The sequence below is a fragment of the Oncorhynchus masou genome, chromosome 16, assembly GCF_036934945.1.
Source record: "Oncorhynchus masou masou isolate Uvic2021 chromosome 16, UVic_Omas_1.1, whole genome shotgun sequence".
Lineage (NCBI taxonomy): Eukaryota > Metazoa > Chordata > Actinopteri > Salmoniformes > Salmonidae > Oncorhynchus > Oncorhynchus masou.
The window spans coordinates 25862918-25889303 of NC_088227.1; the positions used below are offsets into that span (position 1 = coordinate 25862918).

Sequence of the window (26386 nt, forward strand, 5' to 3'; positions counted from 1 at the left end):
CTTTTTCCATGGGTTTGTTTGTCTAAAAATAAGAAACAGGCATCCGCAATAAACACCTCTTTCCATTACATTGATTGTAACACAACACAATACCAGACCTCTCAACACAAGGAACAAGGCAGACCAACTCGCCACAACCAAACCTGACACAGACACAACAAGAGTCTGACCTAAGCACAGGAGGATTACAAGCCTGAACACTGTACTTGGGACAGCTCCCAGTTTCCATTGAACACAGTCAGTCATTGTAATATACATACATATTGTATGATTAGCACATTTTCTGATTAGTAAGATACTCACCATGTTTTGCGATTCCTCGCTGTTACTCCCAGGAGTTCCAGCTATTTGTTTTGTTGTTCAGTGCTTTCTAGGCCAGCTGCCTCTCAGGAGTATTCTGAGTTATGAAGGTGGGAGAGGAAAAGTTGGCCCACTACCCTATGGATATCATGTGAAGCTCCCAGAAATATTCCAAATGGTTGGATCAGAAGCCCTGTCTCAGAAACATCTACTGACAGAGGAGTGGAGAAGTCTTTGTGGGGGAGTTTAACCGGAGAGCGAAACTTTTGACACTCTTTTTGCCTTTGTAAAAGTGTAAGAGTTTGTGAGAAAGGTAAGACATATTTTTTATTTACATTGTTATTTGGCAACTTTGGTGGACTTTTGTTGTTGTGTAAAAAAATCCGACATGGACCTTTCTGTTCCTTTTTAAACCTCTGAGATAGATTTGTTTTTATATTTAGCTCAACATTAAATTACTCCACCAATTACTGCGGATAGAGCAGCTTGCTATGGATCAGGCAAGCTATTTAAAGGCATTGGACAGATGAGTGTAGGGTGCTAGATGCAACTGAAAGAGAGTGAGAGAGGGTGGAGGAGGCTTGGTTTGAAGTGGTGGGCATCTTATTGTTATGACATGTATCATCTGAATTATGCTCACAGAATTATATCTACTGAGGAGCGGCTTATATGTAGGAACTTTTAATGTCTTAGACCATCAGAAAGTTGGCTTAACGTTGGAACAGCTAGCTAGTGTGCAGTGCAGCACAAGAATTAAAATAAACTTACTTTTTTCTAGTTAATAAATTGTGATAATGTGACAACTATAGTATCCTTAAGGAGTATTTAAAAGTTGAATCCATTATTTTCGAATGAAAAATCTCCCTAATTTCTGAATTACGTATAACGTCAGTAGGTCACTAAACTAGTCTTCCGAGGGGGGGCAGATTGCCTTACACGGGCAAAGATTTTCAGGTGGCAGGCAATCAGACACTGGAATAAGTTTCTGAATGACAGAGTGAGGGCTTTGCATATGCGATCTGTCGTGTTATTTTGTTGGACAGGAAAGAAATGCCTGTAATGTAAAATGACGATTATTTTCGGGAACAGTTTCGATCACTTTCGTTTGTGGTTCTGATTCTACTCCACACACACACAAAAAAAGGGATTTCGGTTCTGTTCCCTGAAACAGTTCCAACCCTTGATTATTTCCAAATCACTTTAATGATTTTAATGTGAAATGTGAAGACTATTTGAAAGGGGAGCATATCATAATATCATTATCCAATCTTAACATAATCCCAGACTCACCCAACCTAAACAAACTCATTCAATAAACGTATTTCCTTCAAGTCATCCATGTGCATGGTATCTTAGGAGGGAGTTCACCTTAATTGACAAGCCCACTTGCACATATGTTCCTTTACTTTACTCAAAACCATTCGAGAATTGGATGACAGTGGGACTGCTTCATAAATGCCACATTGTAGGTTCAATTGAATCAATCCCATAGTCTTTGGCTACAGTACGTCCCAATTATCTCTCCTTTCTCCCAAAGTGTGCACTTGTTCACTTCCTTTCAACTATTTTAAAAGGAAAAACTCCCTCGACCATGCCTTCATCAATCCAATGCTTTTAGATTTTTGGAAAGTAGTGAAAAGGTCAAAACTCCTTTAGCAGGAATGGGTATTTGGAACCACCCTATGTAATATATGTCCTACACTGGACTTAGGGGATGATGTAGTGTGTTCCAGTCCAAATTAAAGGGAAATCTCACCCCAATTACATTTGATTTTCCTACACTGTAAGCAGTATGGACACGGTTAATACAGTGATACTTTGTAACTTTTTTTAAAGACATGGGCAATGTCTACACGTTATACGTTTTTTGCATTTCTGGAACAAGACCAATGCGAGTCAATATCCCCGATAATAACATGTTCGCACGTCAAGTCCAAATCATCTTAAAGTAAATTAATTTAGCTGAACAATCAAGACCAATATGTCATTTGGTCATTTGGGTGAACTATCTCTTTAATCATGGTCTCTAGACAGAAGACGTTACAGCACCGCCCAGATCAGGCTTGGCCACCCCTGGTGTATATTGATTAGGAATGGGTCTCTCAAGATCCAACATGGTGGACATAATGCATCATACATAAGTGATACAGTTTACAATTGGCTCATTCATCCCCTTCCTCTCCTCTGTAACTATTCCCCAGGTCGTTGCTGCAAATGAGAACGTGTTCTCAGTCAACTTACCTGGTAAAATAACGGATAAATAAAAAAATACAAAATACACTGTATCCTCTCTTTTTCTCTCCAGATCCAACATGGCAGTTGCCAGCGTATCTAACCCTGGTTCCACGCCGGGCCACAAACTGGGGTTTGATGACTACAGTCTCTACAACAACCTGTCAGATGACGAGCTGATTCTGCTGGCTATCGAACGCAGCCTCAGTGATGCCCACAATGCCACTTCACCCGGTGAAGCCAGCAACACCCCAACAGCTCTAGGCAGAAGAACAGTCCAGTATAGGTCAAATCCATCCCCAACCAGGCCAAACCCACCGAGGCAGGAACCAAGACATAGGCCGCCTACTGCCAACCACCCTGACGCGTATGTGCCAGCTGAAAAGAGCCTTCATTCTTTTTCATTATCCACTTTTGGTTTTGGGCCACCATTTATATTAAGTTGTAGGCCATGGGTAGTGACATACAACTCCAATTTCATGGCATAATGATATGCTGCACTATAACTGTCCATATTACATAACATATCTGTAGTTACAGTGTACAGCAGTAATTATCTGGTCATTACAAAGTAGTTCCAAATCAAATCAAATTGTATTTGGTCACATTCACATTGTTAGCAGATGTTATTGCGAGTGTAGCGAAGTTCTTGTTACTTATCAAGTCACTACATGGCACAAGGACAACGTAATAAAAAATGTTGCCAGTCAAGACATGGTCAAGGAAAGTGTTCTCTGATTATTATGTTGCTCTAGTCAGTCATATGTCAGTCTAGTCAGTCATATGTCAGTCTAGTCAGTCATATGTCAGTCTAGTCAGTCGTATGTCAGTCTAGTTAGTCATATGTCAGTCTAGTCAGTCGTATGTCAGTCTAGTCAGTCATATGTCAGTCTAGTCAGTCATATGTCAGTCTAGTCAGTCATATGTAAGTCTAGTCAGTCATATGCGTCTATGTGTCACTGTACAGACTCCATCAATGCAATTGTTTTCCGAATCATGTAACCTTACGTTTATTGTGGGTTTTGCCATTCGATATCATATCTAGGTTGCAGATATGCATGAGAGTGACTGTTTTCTCAAACAAATGACTTGACTTGTGAGGTGTTTGCGTCTGCTTAGCTAACTTGACTGAACTATTTACCCGCTTACTGCTAGCTGGAAAACCGAGACGCCTAGAGTATCGTTTGTTGACATTCAACACCTCGTTTACAGGCTGGTCTGATTGATTCCAGTGGGCCACGAGCCAAACACCTGTCCCATCAAATCTCATGACACTGATCCCTTACCCAACCGGCTTTTTGGGAATACATCCAAATAGCATGGCCTGAAGTTCACATGTCACCAAGGTTGAAAAATAGCAACACTGATGAAAACAAGTCTCTGTGCTGAGTTGGATGCAAGATTGCAGGGTTCATAAGCTTTAACTAGGTCATGTACGGTATTGGCAGGACAATTGTAGCATTGCGTGTGCTTGTGGAACACATTGCTCTTGCATCTCCTAGCGATAGTTTGTCGCAAAAACCTGTAGCATGGTACAAGTTTTTTAATTTTTTTTTATATTAAACAAACTTTTTAGTGCCCTGCAACAGTCTCAAGCCTACCCCTAAGAAAAGCTTTCAGAGGTACATCATAGTGGCGATATGAACTTGAACTGAAGACAGGTATTTTACATGTGTGTACTGTAGTGATTGATACAGAGCTTCCCATAGTAAGCATGTCAGCAATGAGAATCAAACATTTCACTTTGAAGAAACACACAATATCCAATGAGCTTAGGGTCCCACTGTATTAGCTTAGTTCATTTTACGTACACATTTGCAGCAGTCAACTGTGACTGTCAACTGAGTATATCTCACTGTTATTGTAGCAGGAGAAGGAAATGTGAAGAAAGAAGGAAATGTGACGACGCTGTGGTGACTCATTTTGTCACAGGCAATGGGAAAGCGCATGCTGGCATAGCACAGAGGCGACGGCTCCATTCAGTATGTGCTGGAGACAGAGGAGTAAGTGTCTTCTTTCACAAAGGGTATCTTAGCAACGCATCTTCCCTTCACACCAAGACATGAACACTAGGATATGTAATGATGTTTGTATTAATATGTGACAGCATTTATTGTATGTTATTTTGCCACCTCATAGGATACAAACCTGCTGGGAATGATCTTCTTAAAGGGAAATTCCACCACTTTCACTTTTCAAGATAAAAACATGACAAATACAACTGAATAATAATAATAGTGCACAACAATGATTTTCTAAATCTGCAACAAGTTTCTAGCCATGGAAGGGCCTTTTCCTGCTCACCGTGTCACCACCATTCTAGTAGTGTTTACAAATCACTGCTTTTAAAAAGGTTTTTAGTTTTGATGACATCATCAAATTGCACTATTTTATCTAATCTTTTAACCACAGCGCCATTCCCACAAATATAGACAGTGCTATTGTGCTCGAGATAAAGTGGTGGAATTCCCCTTTTAAGGCAACCAATAAACCATAACTAAAGATGAGTGAATTTTGTTTTAATCCACTATCCATAACTCAAAGTTACCTAATTAAAATAATTATCACTGACAGAGTTACTGAGTTTGAGAATGATCTGGATTTCCGCTTAATGTCTTGTATTGTACATGTGGGCTAGAGAAAAAAAGCAAGTGGATGATGATGGGTATGTTTGCCTATTAGGGAACAGGACACTATTGTGCAAGCAGTCCTGAATGGTGATGTGACTACGGTTCAAGCTATGGCTAAAAACAATGTGAATAACATACTGTGGCCTGACAAGTATGGCTGGATCCCGCTGCACGAGGCTGCATATTATGGCCAAGACCAGTGTGTCAGGGTTCTTCTTGGGGGTAAGTGCAATTCAAAACTCCATGTATGAACATGTATAGCGATAGGTTAATTTTTAACATTAGTACAGTAATTTTGGGGATCATTGTTGTTGTCCTTTTTGGTAACGCTTTTATTTTACAATCCTATTTCAGCTAGTTGACCTGATATTTACCAAGAACGTTTGTAGTGGTAACTAGGGCTGTTACGGTGACCGTATTACCGCCACACCGGCAGTCACGAGTCATGATGGCAGTCAAATTCCACAAGACAGTTTAGTCACGGTAATTAGACTTCTCCAGGCTCTGATGCTGCTGATGGTCATTAGTAGCATACTAAACTTGCTAACTGTCTGGTACTCAGCACTCTATTGTCCCTCTAATCACTCTCACATCATTGCAAATGTCATCAAACATTTCATGAGATTCCATGAGCTTATGTTTTGCAACATTCCTATAGGCGATGCAATTGCGTGAGAAAACAGAGTGATGGCCTCTATTAAAAAGTGGAGGCCATCACTCTGCTTTCTATAGGCTAGGCTTACTATATTTATTTCGCAACGTTCCTAATATTAAGTACATTGCTTCTCTTTACAACAAGAGTATAGCCTACCTGACTGGCATGAACATGAACCACAGTAAAAGCGTCCTTCGTTCTCTAAGTGCATACAGATGACATGTATTTTTCCCTCTATCCCTGTTTCAACAGGTGCATGATAATGGTCCATTCTAAATAAAAATAAATTTTAGTATATGTAAAGACAATAATAAATCAAGACTAGACCATATTATCCTATCACATGTGAATGATTTATTATCACTTGTGAATGATGCCCAGCTTGTGTGCAGTAAGGCAAGAAACGCATGCATTGTTTTTGCAATTTTTTCAAATCAAGGTCACACACCTCGTGCATTCTAGGCCATAGGCCTATATGTTTTGATAATGTTTCAAATAACTTCTTAAAATTAAGTTGCGCTTATAATGTGAAGATATAGTTGAATAGATTATCAACATTTTTAAGCTAAATGTTCTGATCTGTTGTGTCAGCCTCATTGCTTAAAAGTTTTTGGGATGATAGTGGTTGCATTCATTTGGGATCTATTCCATTCCACAACTGTCCCAGACTATGTTTGAAATATGTATTTATTGCACAGAATAGAATGTCATCTTTTTTACTATGGGGGATAGTAGATTGACATAGGCTAGTGATTTTTTGCTGTTTGTTAAGCCTACTCATCTTGTTGGCTGACAAAAAGTAAATGTGGACAGTTTTTCCAATATCTTCAATATGCGCCTCGGAATTGGATAAGGATGCATGCAGTTGAGTCTGTCTTCACTTGTAGCCGTTGAGAAAGACCTGATCACATGATGGAGAGCCATTTCAGTGAGAGGTGCTTTGGAGCCTGTAGCTGGGAGAAGGGAGTTATAATTATTAGATTCAGCCCAAGGGCACAATGGCCACTGGCCACAAAAGGCACAGATGTTTTTAGGGGGCATTGCGGCCACACAAAGAGGATAGCATTATCAAGTGCTTGTCAAATTGTGAATGAGGGACTGATGAAGTCTGTACAGTCGGCACAAAACAAACAAAGCCGAGCTCAGGCCTTTCATGCAACTTTTTTCAAATAGTCATTCGTCTCATCATGCAGCCTTGGAATGTATTAAAACTCAAAATGTATAGCCCAACGTTTGTATCACAATTAAAGTTACATAAATAACTCTAAATGAATCATACACTGTAGGAGCACCTGTTTCTTTGTTAAGCGCTCAACACAGAATAGATGCATGTGCGCACTCCCTCAAATTGTTGGAGAGAAAATATGGAGAAAATATCCTTTATTTTATTCAGCTATGTTCAATTGTATTCTTAATAATAATACTAATACTAATACTATAAAATAATATGAAGCAATGCCACGGAATTCTAAGCAAATCTTGTCTGCTAAATGAACTAGTGTAGCCCACAGCCATATGGCATAGCCAGATCAGGACCTAACATAACGACAACTCAGAGTATGCTATTCTTTTCTTCTGAAATAGACAACATATTCTTCATTTCATGTTTCTTTAGATCTGTCTAAAATAAATAATGGATTTGTTGTGATGGTGTAGGCTATATTACATAGATTTATTAGACTTTAAAATATAGATGTTCCAAAGGTCTACATCAGTGGCTTGAAGGCAATTTATATTTTCTCAGCTCATGTCAAAGAATTGAACAATTGAGCACAATAACAGTCCATACCAAATGGAACACCCCTTTTCCCACATAATTACTAAATATTTTACCATTTTACCAATCAAAACGACTAAATACAGACTAAAATACAATATAAAATAAAGTATAGTCTAGTCTCATTGTTATCTAATGTGTTCTTTTTTTCACCCTTCAAGCTCAACCTAGTATGATTAACAAGTGTGACCTGAAAGGCCAGACTGCTCTCATCTTGGCGGTGTACAGGGAAAAGGTGGCCTGTGTAGAGATGCTTCTGGAGAAGGGGGCTGACCCAGACCTCGCCAACACGGACAGAGAGACCCCACTCTACAAAGGTAACACATTTGCCATAGAGAGCTACTAAGACCTAGATTATATGCCTATCTCTTTGTAATTATCCTTTTATTTTAAGCGTACTAAGTCATAGTCTACTTGACTGATACTAAAATTAAGTGTTGGGCAGCAAGATCAGCACACTGTCAGAAAAAAACTGAATGAAAAACTTGCCCTTCATGGATTCGAAAGAAAATGACTGGTACAAGAATTCCTCCAGCCCAAGCTTACACCGATCTAATGCTTTAGGATTTGTGGGGAATACTAGTGAACAGGTGCACACTTCATGAGAAAGGAAAGGTATATGGGGGGGGGGTAGGGATGTCTTGATATGAGAAATACAGCTACACTCAAAATCTGCCATTACAGAACGCCTCTTCCAATACCATTCTAAGCTGTCTTGCATACACTTGGAATACCCCCAAACCCGTGTTTCGGAAACCCTGTCTTCCATGACTAACAAAGTCTGGGATTTCTTCTATTTAACTTCATCTTCGACTGTTTTCCACAGCTTGTGAAAGTGGTAATGCTGAGATTGTGGTCATGCTTCTGAATCACGGTGCTGTGGTGAACAAACACTGCATTCAGGGCTGTACAGCTCTCCAGGAGGCTGTGAGCCGCAACAACGTGGAGATCTGTGAGATCTTGGTCCAGGCCGGGGCGAAGCTCAGCCCAACCAACATGTATGGTATCGCGCCCCTATTTACTGCAGCCCAGAGTGGACACGAGGAAACACTTCGATTTCTCATTAAACGCGGTATGTCTTTCCCCTGGAAAAATGTGTGAACTAAGTCGCTCTGGATAAGAGCGTCTGCTAAATGACTTAAATGTAAATGTAAACTCTGTAGGCCAGCGGTCACCAACCTTTTCTGAGTGAAGATTACTTTCGCAGTCAATAAGCAAGCATAGAGTTACCACTCAGATGTTTTTTAATGACTTAAAAAATGTAACATTTACCTAATATAAACAATTATTCTGTAAGATTGAGGTTTGTGGAGGAGGCCTAATACATGTTCACAGCATATTAGCTACAACATGCCTGGCCTGCCAATATTGTTCTTCTCAGACCATATGATATTTCAAAACTCAAGCTTTGATTACTAAATAGATCAGTTGGTGTAGCACTTACGAGGCACAGCTGAGCATGAATTGAAATCATTTGCAAATAAGTACCTTTTTATTTTATTTTACTGGACTGATGGTATCTGCTTCTGATGGTAATGGTGCTTTCAAGACAACTGGGAACTCGGAAAAAAACAAGGTCAAATCATTGCGCCAGTAATCAGAGGTCTAGAAAGATGCTAGAGTTTCCGACTTGGATGACCATTCAAAATGACTTTTCACAGTCGGATCTCGTTTATTCCCGATATCCCAGTTGTCTTGAACGCACTGAGGACAGAAGTCAGAGAATTCCCAGTTCCCAGTTGTTTTGAACACATCATTAGTATCAACGGAGGAAGGGAGAGAGCAGCAGAGAGTCCACCTCTCACGGTCCCTGCCCTCTCCTTCCTTTCTTCTGGTGATACTGACCAGAGAGAGGGGACACCATCTTCTACCAGATGTCAAAACTCGAGTCGCACCGCATCTGCCTCATGCACAAATCCATGTTATTCCTATGACCAGAGAAAGTTAAATATTCCTTGATATTAAAAGAGCCATGACAGCTGCTAATAATGGGAGCACTTTGCTTATCCGGTGCGCAGGGCTTCTATAAGTACACCTACCGCCGACAGCAAGAAAGAAAGGGAGCACAAGTCTTTATCAAAGCCTTCATCGTTGGGTTTTTTACAGACATGTTTGGTGATCGACTAGGAATGCCTTGAAGATCGGCCAAAGGGCGCAGATCACATAAAACTGTCATGTAGCTCTTACTATGGATCGTTTGTTGACTTTTCTAACTGTCAGTTTCACTGAATATGTTCCAGGTGCTGATATCAACAGTGAGGCAAGTGATGGGGCCACCGCTCTGTATGAAGCGGCTAAGAATGGCCATGAGGACATTGTGGAGCTTCTTCTTTCTCAGGATGCTGATGCCAACAAAGCGGGCAATAAAGGACTTCTGCCAATACATATCGCTGCCCAACGAGGAGCTGATGGGTACCTGCAATTAGCTTACAATACATTGATACATGGGAATACTACAAATATCAATGCACAGCACCCTTAAAGCAGAACTGAACTCTAGAACTAACTTCTCTTGTCGAAAACAGCATATGTAGCATCACAACTAGTCAGAAACATTTATTCCAGTCATAAAGTCAGTATCGTCCGAAACAGAGTTTTGTGTACAAGAGTTCTCCATGACTTACATGAAGGTTGGCTTTTGATTTCTACAATGCCCACTAACACAGGATAAACATTGGCGTTGTTTGAGCTCTATCCAGAACACACAGACAGTGAGACCGACCTGCCCAGCAGCACAGCTGTTTGGATTTGTTTACATAAGCAGTGGTGGAAAAAGTATCCAGTTACCATACTTGAGTAATAGTGAAGATACCTTAATAGAAAAGGCCTCAAGTAAAAATGAAAGTCACAAGGTAAAAAACTACTTGAGTAAAAACTACTTGAGTGTTAAACATACTTACGTTTCAAAAGTAAATATAATTGCTCAAATGTGACTCGTTTCAGGAAACTAGGTGTACTTCCCAGAAGCGCCATTTGAACTCAAATTAGCTTAAAATAGCGAGCAATGTTATTTCTTTGTTATTAGATTCGTTGTTGGACTAAAAACATTGTAAACTCACCAAGAATTCAAATCAATAGAGATACATAATGGTGTCTCAATGTAATCAAGCTTTGAAATGATAACATTATTGTAAAATGTTATCTGTCTGTGCTTACTTGCAGTCAATTTGCAGTGTACTAGTTATTATAACTATGTTCCAGCCCCTGACCATCTGCACAGAACAGACTTTTTAAATCACTCAGCAGTGCCATTTGCAGAAGGAGACATAACTTGGGAGGGGGTTTGGGTGTCCTCCCATTTTTTCAGGCATCTAAAGCACATTTCCTGCATTTCTACACAATGGCCCTTTTAGCCGTCTCTATTGAGAACAACAAAAATAAGCAAAAATGCCCACAGTCATGAGGGAAGATATTATTAAATGTTTAAGTGATTGATAAGACTGAACTAGATCCATGATAATTCATTAATCAATGTTGTGTTGCATCTTTATCCAATAGCCCAACAAATGAACAACTCTTACAGATAAAGTACAAAGATTGTCTTTAAGACATCCTCTATATCAAATGTCAGCCAGACGGCCCAGCCAGCCAGAGCTAACTGCACACGGGACCCCCACCAGTCTCGTCAATAACTCAACTCCCTCCCCAACACAACTTCCAAACACACATCAACACACAGAAATAATCTTAAAACAAATCTAATGATAATGTACATAACTTTATATTTCTTCCATACATTGTGGGAGGATAATCAACCTTCCAATTAATGGCAATGCATTTATTAGCCACTATTTTATTTATTTATTTGACTAGGAAAGTCAGATTCTTATTTACGATGACGGCCTACCCCGGCCAAAACCTAAACCAGACGACACTGGGCCAATCACAGCTGGTTGTGAACCAGGGACTGTAATGATACCTCTAGCACTGAGATGCAGTACCTTTGACCACTGCGCCACTTGGGAGCCCATATAAATGCTAGGTTACATAGTTTCTTCTGATAACGGTTTCCAGTATAAACATTTCCAAGCAAACAGAAACAGGGACAAGGGAGAATCTGTAGACATGCTGAGATAAAAGTACATACTCTTTGCGAGAATTCAGCCAGCCTTCACAAGACCACAACATATGCAAATATGTCCCCTTTTGAGCTTTACACAACCAGCAGATTAATACAATTTCTGAGTGCATGATATTCTGTTTCACTAGCATATAGTAGGTTCTATGGATGGTCTTAAACTGCAGTAATTTATGTCTGAGATTATATGAACATGACTGGGCATTCTAACATATCTGTATCGTTTCATCACCAGGTCTTCCTCACATTTTACATTTACATTTAAGTCATTTAGCAGACGCTCTTATCCAGAGCGACTTATTTACATCTTTTGTGTCATCGGGAAAAGCCTCTATCAACTCTTGATACAGTTTGGAAATCAACTGTGGAGGTTTGTCAGACTGCCTTAAATTAGCATTGGCTTGGTCAGTGTTTGCTGGACAGAGAGGATAAAGTGTTGTATCTGCAAAAATGCACCTCACCTCTGTCACAGACTTGTCTCCCCTGGCTGGCTAACTCTTCTGAGACCTCTGTCACCAACTGATGCTCATAAAATGAGGCAAGATAAATAATTACTTTGGTGTACATTTATACATTATATTATCCAATAATAGAATCAATGGATCAATAATTGAAATTACCATAATTCCGAGATTCTAGACTGTAGCTTTAAACTTAAGCTGCTGACCTGTAGCTACTGTAGGTCAATCAATCAATCTGTCACGTTCTGACCTTAGTTCCTTTGTTTTGTCTTTGTTTTAGTATGGTCAAGGTAGCCTGTTTTCACGCGTGAGTTGTGGGTGATTATTTTCTGTTCTGTGTTTTGTGTATTCACCGTACAGGACTGTTTCGTTTCGTTCGTTGTCGCTTTATTGTTTTGTTCTTTAGTGTTCTGAGTTATAATAAGTATCATAAACACTTACGACGCTGCGCATTGGTCCTCCGATCCTTCCTACTACTCGCCGGAGGAGGAAGACAACCGTTACACAATCAAATGTATTTATAAAGCCCTTTTTACATCAGCAGAAGTCACAAAGTGTTATACTGAAACCCAGCCTAAAACCCCAAGCAGCAAGCAATGCAGATGTAGAAGCACGGTGGCTAGGAAAAACTCCATAGAAAGGCAGGAACCTAGGAAGAAACCTAGAGAGGAACCTTGCCGTTCACCTTCGCAACCCTGGGCCAGATTGCACTCAATCATAGGACCTACTGAAAAGATGAGTCATCAGTAATGACTTATAGGTTGAGACCATGTCTACGTCTCTCACATGGATAGGCAGAATTTTTCCATAAACATTGAGCTCTATTGGAGAAAGCCCTGCCTACAGCTGTTTGATTAGAAATTATATGAATGGCAGGACCAAATCGAAGAGATCTGTAGGAGCTAGCCCATGTAATGCTTTGTAGGTTAGCAACAAACCTTGAAGTCAGCCCTAGCCTTAACAGGAAGCCAATGTAGAGAGGCTAGCACTGGAGTAATATGATTTTAAAAAACATGTGGTTCTCGGCAGGATTCTAGGCAGCTGTGTTTAGCACTAACTGAAGTTTATTTAGTGCTTTATCCGGGTCACCGGAGAGCAAAGCATTGCAGAAGTCTAATCTCGAAGTGACAAAAGTATGGATTAGCTTTCCTGAATTATTTTGGGACAAAAGGTTTCTGATTTTACAATGTTAAGAATATGAAAAAAGCTGTCCTTGAAATATTCTTGATATGTTTGTCAAAAGAGTGATCAGGGTCCAGAATAATGCGCTCCTTCACAGTTTTATTTGAGACAACTGTACAACCATCAAGATTAATTGTCAGATCCAACAGCAGATCTCTTTGTTTCTTGGGATCTAGAACTAGCACCTCTGTTTTGTCTGAGTTTAAAAGTAAAACCTTTGCCATCATCCATTTCCTAATGTCAGAAACACAGGCTTTCTGGGTAGGCAATTTAATTGATGAGTACAGCATTGTGTTTTCGAATGACATCACCAAGAGGAAAAATATATAGTGAAAACAATAGTGGTCCTATAACAGAACCTTGAGGAACGGCGAAACTTACAACTGATTTACAACGATCCACAGACACTAACATATCTTTCTGATAGATAAGTTCTAAACCAGGCAAGAACATGGTCTGATGCCATTAATTTCTTGCGTCGAGCAATCCCGGATCCAGGATCCTATTCATAGCCTCAAGCTCATTAGCATAACGCAACGTTAACTATTCATGAAAATCGCAAATGAAATGAAATAAATATATTGGCTCTCAAGCTTAGACTTTTGTTAACAACACTGTCATCTCAGATTTTCAAAATATGCTTTTCAACCATAGCTAAACAAGCATTTGTGTAAGAGTATTGATAGCTAGCATAGCTATAAGCCTAGAATTCAGCCAGCAACATTTTCACAAAAACAAGAAAACCATTCAAATAATATAATTTACCTTTGAAGAACTTCAGATGTTTTCAATGAGGAGACTCTCAGTTAGATAGCAAATGTTCAGTTTTTCAAAAAATATTATTTGTGTAGGACAAATCGCTCCGTTTTGTTCACGTTTGGCTATGAAAAAAACCTGTATCCAGTTATAGCCTCAAGCTCATTAGCATAAAGTAATGTTAACTATTTATGAAAATCGCAAATGAAATGAATGTGCTAGCTCTCAAGCTTAGCCTTTTCTTAACAACATTGTCATCTCAGATTTTCAAAATATGATTTTGAACCATAGCAAAACAAGCATTTGTGTAAGAGTATTGATAGCTAGCGTAGCATTTAGCGTAGCATTTAGCGGGCAACATTTGCACAAAAACCAGAAAAGGATTCAAATAAAATCATTTACCTTTGAAGAACTTCGGATGTTTTCAATGAGGAGACTTTCAGTTACATAGCAAATGTTCAGTTTTTCCTGAAAGATTCTTTGTGTAGGAGAAATCGTTCCGTTTTGTACATCACGTTTGGGTACCAAAAAAAAAACGGAAATTCAGTCATCAAAACGGCGAACTGTTTTCCAAATTAACTCCATAATATTGACTGAAACACGGCAAACGCTGTTTAGAATCAATCCTCAAGGTGTTTTTCACATATCTCTTCATTGATATATCGTTCGTGGATGTCTACTTTCTCCACTGAATCGCTTGGAAAAAGACGTGCAGTTGAAGATGACGCACCAATTTCGACGGAGGACACCGGGCGGACACCTGGAAAATGTAGTCTCTTATGGTCAATCTTCCAATGATATGCCTACAAATACGTCACAATGCTGCAGACACCTTGGGGAAACGATAGATCGGGCAGGCTCATTCCTTGCACATTCACAGCCATATAAGGAGACAATGTTACAACACAGAGGCGGATGCAAGATGCAAGCAACGATGGTTTAATGAATGTAGTTCACAGCAGCAACATGACAGACAGACTGTACTCAGAAGGAATCCGACCCAGGAACTTGGGCGCATCTTCCGATGATAACGTGCTGAGAAAACCAGGGGAGTGTGTCCGGATGAGTAGGAAGGAGCACAGCAGATAATCCACACAAGAGAAGAGCACGGACACACGACACAACCTCAGAGAAGAAACAACGATCTGACAACAAGAAACACTGGTAACAGAACATATAAAGGGAAGATAAGTGGTTCCAGCTGGCGCAGACAATCAGGCCGAGATTGGGAACCACGCCCACACAAACACTGGAGAGAGAGAGAGAGAGAGAGGGAGGCAGTGGATTCATGAACCGTGACAATACCCCCTAGGAACGCCTCTTGGCGTTCCCAGGCGAATTTACCTGTCGATTGAAATCATCGATAAGGGAGTGATCCAGAATGTCCCTAGCAGGTACCCAACTTCTCTCCTCCGGGCCGTAACCCTCCCAGTCCACCAGGTACTGGAATCCGCGTCCCCTCCTTCTAGAGTCCAAAATACGATTGACAGAAAAGGTGGTTTCCCCATCAACAAGTCGTGGCGGCGGGGGAACCGGGACCGGCGGGTTAATGCGTGCCTGAAACACAGGTTTTATTTTAGACACATGAAAGGTAGGATGAATTCTCCTATACGCCGGAGGAAGCTTGAGCCGGACCGCCACCGGACTAATGATCCTGGTGACTTTGAACGGGCCGATAAATTTGGGGGCAAGCTTGTTCGAAACGGATCGGAGTGGAATGTTCTTAGTAGAAAGCCACACTCTTTGGCCAACGACGTATACCGGAGGCTTCGACCGGTGGCGATCGGCCTTAGCCTTGGTGCGCGCCCCCACCCGGAGAAGAGTCTCACGGGCTCTGCTCCATGCGTGACGGCACCTCTGGATGAAAGCGTGAGCGGAGGGAACAGTGACCTCGGACTCCGTACTGGGAAAGATAGGTGGCTGGTAACCTAAACTACACTCAAACGGAGAGAGACCCGTGGCTGCCACTGGCAATGAATTGTGAGCGTACTCAACCATAGAGAGTTGTTGACTCCAGGAAGAGGGATTCTTAGAAACCAAACATCGCAACACTCTCTCCAAATCTTGGTTGGCCCTCTCCGTTTGACCGTTGCTCTGGGGATGAAACCCTGAAGACAGGCTGACACTCGCTCCCAGTAACCTACAAAACTCTTGCCAAAACTTGGACACAAATTGGGGCCCCCGGTCAGAAACTACGTCCATCGGCAGGCCATGTAAGCGAAAGACGTGATCCACGACAGTTACCGCTGTCTCCTTGGCAGATGGTAATTTAGGCAAGGGAATAAAATGAGCCGCCTTCGAGAACCGGTCCACCACGGTCAAAACAACCGTCTTGCCCTGGGAGGGCGGAAGGCCGGTAACAAAATCTAGCGCAATGTGGGACCAGGGTCTCGAAGGGACCGACAGCGGTTGGAGTAACCCATCTGGGGGTCGATTAGAAGTCTTCCCAGTGGCACAAACCGAGCAAGCCAAGACAAAACTGTGAATGTCACGAGCCATCAGTGGCCACCAAAAGCGTTGCTTAACCAAAAAGCTAGTGCGGCTGACTCCTGGATGACACGCTACGTTGGAGCAGTGCCCCCACCGAATAACATCGGACCGACACCCCTCCGGCACAAACAACCGATTAGGCGGGCAACCGGGCGGAGGCGTGACCCCCTCTAAGGCCGTTTTGACCCTCGATTCAACCTCCCATGTGAGTGTGGAGACCACTAGGGTCCCGGGTAGGATGCACTCGGGAGTGGATGGGCGTTCGGAATGGTCAAAAATGCGAGAAAGGGAATCGGGTTTGACATTCTTGGAACCCGGGCGATACGAGAGAGAGAAGTCAAAACGTCCGAAAAAGAGTGCCCACCGCGCCTGCCTGGAGTTGAGTCGCTTGGCGGTTCTGATTTACTCCAAATTCTTGTGATCGGTCCAAACTATAAAAGGTACCCCCGAACCCTCTAACCAATGGCGCCACTCCTCCAGTGCTAACTTCACTGCCAACAACTCTCTGTTGCCAATGTCGTAGTTGCGTTCCGCAGGTGATAACCGATGGGAAAGGAACGCGCAAGGGTGCATCTTGTCGTCAGAAGAGGAACGTTGGGAAAGTACCGCACCTACCCCCACCTCTGAAGCGTCCACCTCCACCACGAACTGACGCGAGGGATCGGGAGCTATGAGGATGGGAGCCGAAACAAAGCGGCTCTTGAGTTTGGCGAATGCAGCCTCGGCTGTATCGGACCACCTGAACGTCACTCTGGGAGAGGTTAAGGCGGTAAGAGGAGCGACTATCTGGCTAAAGTTGCGAACGAAACGCCGGTAGAAATTGGCGAATCCCAGAAACCTCTGTAGGGCCTTACGGGAATCTGGGCTTGGCCAATCCACCACAGTCTTAACCTTGTCGGGATCCATGCGAATACCTTCAGTCGAGACGATGTAACCTAGGAATGGAACGGATTGTGCATGAAAAATGCATTTCTCCGCCTTGACAAAAAGTCCATTCTCCAACAACCTCTGAAGCACTCGTCTGACGTGCTGAGCGTGTTCCTGGAGAGAAGAAGAAAAAATCAGTATGTCATCCAGGTAAACATATATGAACTGATCAATCATATCTCTCAGCACGTCATTGACGAGTGCCTGGAAAACCGCTGGGGAGTTGGATAGCCCAAAAGGCATGACCAAATATTCGAAGTGCCCTCTGGGGGTGTTAAACGCGGTCTTCCATTCGTCCCCCTCCCTTATGCGAACCAAATGATATGCATTACGTAAATCCAACTTAGTGAACACGGATGCTCCCTGTAACCTTTCAAAGGCTGAGGACATCAACGGTAAGGGATAGGTATTCTTCACTGTGATGTTATTCAACCCACGGTAATCAATGCAAGGACGCAGAGATCCGTCCTTCTTCCCCACAAAGAAGAACCCCGCCCCCGCTGGAGAAGAGGAAGGACGAATTAATCTAGATGCCAGAGAACCAGAGATGTATCTCTCCATAGCCTCCCTCTCAGGAACAGAGAGTGAATATAACTTTCCTTTAGGCGGAGACTCACCTGGCAATAATTCTATTGCACAGTCATAGGGACGATGCGGAGGAAGAGAAGCAGCACGGGACTTACTGAACACCTCCTTCAGGTCGAGGTATTCAACGGGCACGTTAGACAAATCCACTGCCTCCTCTAGAAACACAGAATCAGACACAGACGAACAAGCAGACACTAAACAGGACTCAAGACACTTGTTACTCCACATGGATATAGAGTTATGACCCCAGTCAACTCTGGGGTTGTGTTGGGTGAGCCAAGGGTGGCCGAGAACTAATGGTGCAAGGGGTGAGTCCATGAGTAGGAATGATAGTGTCTCAGTGTGATTGCCAGAAGTGATGAGTGTGATAGGTTCAGTGGTGTGAGAAATGTTGGGGAGTTCTTGACCATTGAGAGCGTTGACGGATATCTTGTGCGTGAGTGAGGTGATAGGGATCTGGAGTTTGTGAGCGAGCTTGAAGTCCATGAAATTACCCTCTGCTCCTGAGTCCAGTAAGGCTTGGGTGTCGTGCGTGTGGGTGGCCCATCTTAGTCTTACCGGGAGGAGAGTAGATGATGAGGTCTTCTCTGTGGTGACACCACCCGATAGTAGCCTCATGTTTACTACCGGGCCTGATCTTTTACCGGGCAGGAGTGGATAAAGTGGCCCGCTCTACCACAGTAGAGACAGAGTCCTTGGGATCTCCGCCTCTCCCTCTCTTCCCGGGAGAGGCGAGCTCTCCCCAGCTGCATGGGTTCGTGAGCGGAAGCTGAACTGGCCGTGTTCCCGACACTGGCAAGCCAGCCCTCCGTGTCGTTATACGGTCTGTTAGGGCATGCTCGGCGGCCAATACGACTCAGACGAGCGTCGACCCTCAGGGCTAGTTCCACTAGTCCATTTAAACTCCTGGGAAGGTCCAAGATGCAAGCAACGATGGTTTAATGAATGTAGTTCACAGCAGCAACATGACAGACAGACTGTACTCAGAAGGAATCCGACCCAGGAACTCGGGCGCATCTTCCGATGATAACGTGCTGAGAAAACCAGGGGAGTGTGTCCGGATGAGTAGGAAGGAGCACAGCAGATAATCCACACAAGAGAAGAGCACGGACACACGACACAACCTCAGAGAAGAAACAACGATCTGACAACAAGAAACACTGGTAACAGAACATATAAAGGGAAGATAAGTGGTTCCAGCTGGCGCAGACAATCAGGCCGAGATTGGGAACCACGCCCACACAAACACTGGAGAGAGAGAGAGAGAGAGAGAGAGAGAGGGAGGCAGTGGATTCATGAACCGTGACAGACAATGAAAAACAGAGCCTCAAAAATCCTGCTCATTTCCTGTTTGAAGTTTCATCTTGGTTTCACCTGTAGCATCAGTTCTGGGGCACTCACTGACAATATCGTTGCAGTTTTGGAAACGTCAGAGTGTTCTCTTTCCAAAGCTGTCAATTATATGCATAGTCAAGCATCTTTTTGAGACAAAATATTGCGCTTAAAACGGGCACGTTTTTTTATCCAATAATTTAATAGCGCCGCCATAGATGTAAGAGGTTAAAAGGTCAATTACCACTTTCACGAGTGCATTCACGGTGCTATGATTGGATCTAAAACAAGACTGAAGCATTTCGTATACATTATTTGTCTTCAGGAAGGCAGTGAGTTGCTGAGTAACAGATTTTACATTTTGTTTTTAGAGTAATGGGAGATTCGATATGAAAGTTTTTTACATTTTCTCGGTTAAGGTTTGGCTTTTTCAAGAGAGGCTATATTACTGCCACTTTTAGAAATTGGGATAAACATACCTGAATTGTCCAATAGAAACTCTTGTTGCAACTGTTGAACTAATGATTACACCTTAGATCAGCTAGATGGAGACAAGAATGTGAAAGGCGGTATTGAATGTGTCAATGTCTGTCACCTTGATTACTTAAATTTCTCTTGACCCGTTCACCTACGTTATAAACTTTCATTCATAGGCTAGGTTGTAGCAACCTCATGATGGGCATAAGGAAAATGTGAGTATCCTATAGTAGCCTAAACCTATCGATATTGCATTGAGCTGGTTGAGCTGTAATTGAAATAAGGCCATGCTCATAATTATTTTTATATTGTCCTCCCTCATCTTAACTTGTTACGGCACCGATCGCCGCTGTACTCTACCCCCTAGTTTCTGTTTCCAACTCCACTGACTTACATCTCACATGCACCTCCGCACCTAAACTGAAAGGAACAGAAGTTAGAAAGGGACTCTCAACCAATGAAAATGCTACGGTAATCTTTCAGTTAGTAAAGTACACAATGCAAAATGCTATGTTTAGTCAGAACTGTGACACATATTCTAGACACACCACAACAAAGCTGTGAAGATATGTTATTTTTCGGAATAGAATGTGTACTGTATGCCTTGTGTCCACAGTATTTCTTGTGGAGACTTGGATTCCTCAGATTCCGAGGAGGATTCCTGCAATCAGAAGGGTAGTAACCAGGGAGGGTATTCTCCCTGGTTACTCTAACTGTGATTTCTGAAAAACATGAACACTTTAGGAATGTTTTAAGGGAATGTTTTAACCCTGATACTAATCTTCCACTCTTTCACCCCTAATTTCCTCTGTGTGGTTTATATTTCAGTATTGTGTCATTGCTGATCAAAGTCACCAGCAAGTACCGAGTGAATCGCAGTGGAGTCAGTCCCCTCCACCTGGCCGCCGAGTGCAACAGGGACGCAGTTGTGGAGATCCTGATTGAGGCCGGCTACGACGTCAACGCCATGCTGTCAGATGACCGCTCCATGATGTACGAGGACCATCGTAGCACGACTCTCTACTTCGCCGTCGCCAACGGCAATGTGAACGCAGCCACCATGCTTCTAGATGCCGGCGCCATCCCAAACCTGGACACCTTCAACCCGCTACTGGTCGCATTGAGGCAGGGTAGTATCGAATTGGTCACTTTGCTGGTGGAGCACGGTGCCAATGTCAATGCCTACGTACCCACTCACCCCACCTCGTTCCCGGCCACCCTCATATTCGGTATGAAGTACCTGTCCATGCTGAAGTATCTGATGGACAATGGCTGCGACGCACTCTCCTGTTTTAGTTGCACTTATGGCAGTGGTCCACACCCACCACATCAGGAGACCTCTGAGAGGGATGACTTGCGCTACACTGCCAATACACTCAGAAACACTGGGGAACCTGTTCAGGTAAACAAAATAACAATGAAATGTTTAGTATGTGCATATGTGTAATATATTTACATACATTCTAAATATAATGCCAATTAAGAATGAGGGGGATTATTAGGTGGTCAAAATGGAAATTTAGCCAGGACACCAGCTTTAACACCCCTACTCTTGCAATAAGGGGGATTTTTAATGACCACAGAGAGTCAGGTCACCCGTTTAACATCCCATCCGAAAGACAGCACTCTGAACAGGGAAATGGCCCGTTCACTGCCCTGGGATTCGATCTTAAGACCGAATGCCAGAGTGCCCCCTACTGGTCCTACAACACCACTTCCAGCAGCATCTGGTCTCCCATCCAGGACTCACCCTGCTTTGCTTCAGAGGCAAGCCAGCAGTGGGATGCAGGGTGGTATGCTGTCGGCAACAGTTGTAAGTACTATATAACAATGGCAAAAAAAGTGTATCCAAACGCGCCTTAGCCCAGCTTGAACAAAAAAGGTAATCAGTTCCCAAAAACATTCCTTACCCCAGGACACTTCACCGGGTTGAAATAAAGAAAAAGGAGCACTCTGTTTCATAATTGTACTGTCAATAAATGATCAGATCTTTGCAGAAACAGAGATCAATTTTTTCCCCCTTTATAGTCACTCATTGAAGTGTCCTGTGGTAAGGAATGTGTTTTGATTTACTATGCAATAATGTTTACCCACACTGTAATCGCCTATGATTGTTATGCTGTCATGTTAGCACATAGGTATTTGGGACACTTCCTGTAAAGTAGAGACTAAAAAATACAATATACCATAGCCTATCATTGCTTTTTGTGTTTCCATCATTAGTTCTGTGAGGTAATCTCTACACGCTGGGCAGGACCCATCATAGATGTACTCCTGAATTACGTTGGCCATGTGAAACTCTGCTCCAGACTTACTGAGCACCTAGATAGCTTGGAGGAGTGGGAAGTCATCAAGGAGAAAGCAAGTGAGTGTCTTGTACACATACTGTACATGCACACAGACTCTACACAACATAAGGTAGCGTTTAGGTATAGCAGGACTGTATGCGTGGCTAATAAGCAGGGTACATACCAGCCTGTTACACTGGTGCCATGACCTGGATCCCAGAGCTAATGTTTAGCTATCAGCTGCAAGCAGGCTCATAAGGGACCGAGTGGCACTGTGGTCTAAGGCACTGTATCGCAGTGCTAGAGGTATCACTACAAACCTGGGTTTGATCCTGGGCTGTATCATAACTGGCTGTGATCGGGTGGCCCATAGGGCAGTGCACAATTGGCCCAGCATCGTCCGGGACAGGGGAGGGTTTGGCTGGTGTAGGCCATCATTGTAAATAAACATTTGTTCTTAGCTGACTTGCCTAGTTAAATAAAAACGTGTGAGAGGTATGGGCATGGACAGGTCTATTTAACACCTCAATAACATACCATAATGAATTTGATTGATTCAGGTAGCTACTGGCTTTCTGTTGCTTTACAGCACACAGGGCTTCTCAATTCTTCATTTTATGATTGGATCCCCCCGCCACCAATTATGCTTTTGGTTTGACCAGGTCCTCAGAGGGGAAAAAAAGTTGAACAAGGCTTGTAAGGAGAACAGAGAAACGTGCAATATCTCCTCTCTTTTTCTTTCTCTCTCTTTCTCATCTCTCTCTTCTTAGCAAACCCTCAAAACTGTGAGCTAATTTATAACAAATAAATGAGTACAGTCATTTTATGGGAAATTCGTAAGCACGAAAAATAATTATATTGAAAATTATATTTTGTCAAATGGGAAAGTTTCTATTGTGAAGTGATGCGCATCTCACATGTGAATGCTAGTTTTCAAAACAAGTGGTAGTTGGTAACGGTTAATTTTGAGAGCTCAATGACAACAGTGGAAGTATTGTCAACCTTTAAATAATTATCTGAACCTCAGGCAGTAGGCTCAAGCAAGCCTGTTTCTCTCAGTGCAGCTTGCCCTGCCTGTCTCTCAGACTCTGGCCAGCATCGAAAGCCTATCCTCCTTATTAATGTTCAAAAAACAAATGTGAAGGCCAAAATTCTGGGGGGATAGCACTAATTATGTTTATGCAACCTAATAATCATCCTTAGAATACTTCTAGAACCAACTTAACTAAAGTTTGGGAAGCAATGATCTGGCTAAATGCACAAATGCCAGTATGCTGCTGCCAGCCTGCATGCTGCATCGGTTAGGCTACAGGTTATTTCGCTCACTACAAACCTAAATAACACACCAGCCTGATAATATGGACCAGTATGCTGTTAGCCTAATTTCTTGCGGGGGGAAATATATATTTAGACGATGAAGTGTGGTGAACTGTACACAAACAGAATACTGGGTTATGATATTTAAATGTAGGTTTGGTGGTGACTTTCTGAATTATGTTAGTTAGACCAAGAGTTTAAAGTAATACAGAAATTATTGGTATTTCAGTTGTGATTGTCCAAATTATCATAAAAGTTTTGTATGTATTTCCCCTTAAAAATTAACCAGAATGGACCATTTCACAGCTATTTATTTTTTTCTTCATTTTTGGGGGGGTAGAATGCCCCCAGACCCCCCTACAAGGGTGTCAAACCCTGAATCCATTGACTCTGAACCCACCCCCCAATATTCAACACAAAGTTATGCCCTTGGCTACTGGGGTTACTGATGTGATGAGGGGGAATTCATGCATGCACACTCGACACTGCCCAAACAGCCACTTACTTGGAATGACATGTGCAGATGTTATGTACTTTCTATATTCAAGCGTCACATCCAGTATTACTGTATCTGTTGCCATTGTCTTCCAGGGCATTCACGTCCACTGATGCAGCTGTGCAGGCTGAAGATTCGCCAGCAGGTTGGAATCCACAGACTGAGGTGCATCAAAAAACTGCCCCTCCCACCACGACTAATCAAGTACCTCAACCACGAAGAGCGCAACCAAGAAAATGATTTGTGAATAATAGTCTGTGACATTATAGTCAAAGTAAGAGATGATGAGGGACTACAGCACAAAATCTCTTGACATAATCAGTATTTTGGTGTGAATCTTTTTACTCATATTTGAGCAGAAATATAGAGCAGTGCTTACCAACATGGGGTACTGCAAGTGGTTCTCAATTTATTTTATTATTTTTTTATTTTTCTTCCAAACATAATACCATAAGGGAGTATAGTATACGGTATTATAAGCAATTGTACATTAATTTTTACAATGCAAATTGTGTTGCCCCTTAAATGACAGATTTCGACACTGTAGAGTAACATGCTATACATTACATTTCATTACTTTACTTCTAATTGTTTGGGACACCTGGGACCATCAAGTAACAAAAACCTCCAGGGGACCATGACACAATGTCCCAAGAACATCCTAAAAACATCATTGGGGACAACAGGCTGCTGAGAGGGGAACGGCTCATAATAATGGCTGGAACGGAGCAAATGGAATGGCAATAGACACCTGGAAAACCTCTCCAATTAAAGTGACACCAACCTCCCGTGTTGGGGATGTCCCGGGACAAACCGGGAGCCAAACAAAACCTCCAGGGGACCATGACAACATCCTGACCACTTTAGGCGTCCGTTTCATGATGATCCGGGGACATTCTAGTTTTATGTTTGCAGGGTTAATGTGAAAAGGAGGGGATGCAGGGCTCAACAGCACAGCTAGGAGCTCTTCTTTGAGTCATAAAAGTGCATTGAAATTATTTAGGAACTGTGCACACTTTGGAGAGGTGTGTGGCCACTTGGAAACACCAGTTAGACCTCTCCCTTAAACCCTTGTAATTTTTTTGTCTTGTGTTGCACCTACCCCAAATTTTCCACAAATATTCTTGTCATGTTACTGAATGCATCCAGAGTATTTTCAGATTTTGTTAATAACAAATGCTGCGACAAAGTATGGCAAATTTAAAATGCACATAAAATGTCATGTTTGGATTCAGTCTCTTGTCAGGTGAACTGTTGTCTCCTTACCTTTATTCTAATAATTGTCCCATAATCTCCTAACTGTTCCCTTATATTTGCTACCATGGTTATGCATATGCTTTACATTTTCTTCTGGAAAAACTCATTCAATTTAGCGCTATCCATATAGGCCAATTCCCACCAGTGTAAGAGCTTTACAAACATACATCTGTAATAATAGTCCTGTAATCTGTTACATTCTTTGATAAAATGTACTCTAAATTTGACTGCTAAGATATTTTAAGTTAAAGAATTCTGTGACTCCGCAAATGGTAGTTCTTTTGAAGATGATTTGGTGGTCCCCAGAACAGAAAAGGTTGTGGACCTCTGATATACGGTAAAATACAGTACCGCTCGGGTTTACGATTAAACTTTAAGATCAGAATAAGGTAGACTTACCAAGTTGGTAACACTTTATTTTACACTTGTAGACATTACTAGGTGCTAGTATTTACTATTATTTAAATTCATACGTGTTTGCAAGTACATAGTAAAATGGTAATTACAAATAAATAACCTATGAATTATTTATATGTTTCAGTTGTGAGAGATGTTAATTAACTATACAAATGAGTGAATTCGTTTTTGTCAAGCTTTAGAAATTTGCCTGTTTGTTGTTTGAGTGTACAGTACTTTTGGGGCATTATAGAACCCTGGCTATAGTGCAAGCTTTTTTCATTAGTTTAGCGTTATTTGAGGTGTTATAATGTTCTTATTATGAATGGTCTAATCAATTTCTCAATGGAAGATAAATAAGAAATAGATACATGAATGACTTTTTGTTAAGGTTTTGAAAGCTGCTTATTTGATTTTATAGTATTTTTGGGGCATCGTTGTACCCTTTTAGGCTGCCTTATAAGCATTGCGTTTTTGTAAATATTTGATTTGAACAGTTATCAAAGTTGAGATTTTGAACATAAATATTTAAAGCATTACCTGACAGTAATTGTATTACAATCATCACAGTAAAGATTCAGAATAGGAGAGGGAAACAGTAGACGTAATTTGATATTTGGTGTTGATTAATTAACTTAAATAGATTTCATTGCAATATTTGTAGTATTTTGTATGATCTCTGAGGTAAGGGTCTCATTTTTTAAATAATTGGGTCTTTTTTTTTGGTGACATGGTGACAATTCAATC

The 26386-nt window shown here is 41.9% G+C and overlaps 1 pseudogene; it reads left to right on the forward strand.

The window, feature by feature from the left end:
- The first annotated feature begins 521 nt into the window (after positions 1-521).
- On the forward strand, positions 522-25074 carry LOC135557755 (ankyrin repeat and SOCS box protein 2-like; annotated as a pseudogene).
- The last annotated feature ends 1312 nt before the right edge of the window (positions 25075-26386 follow it).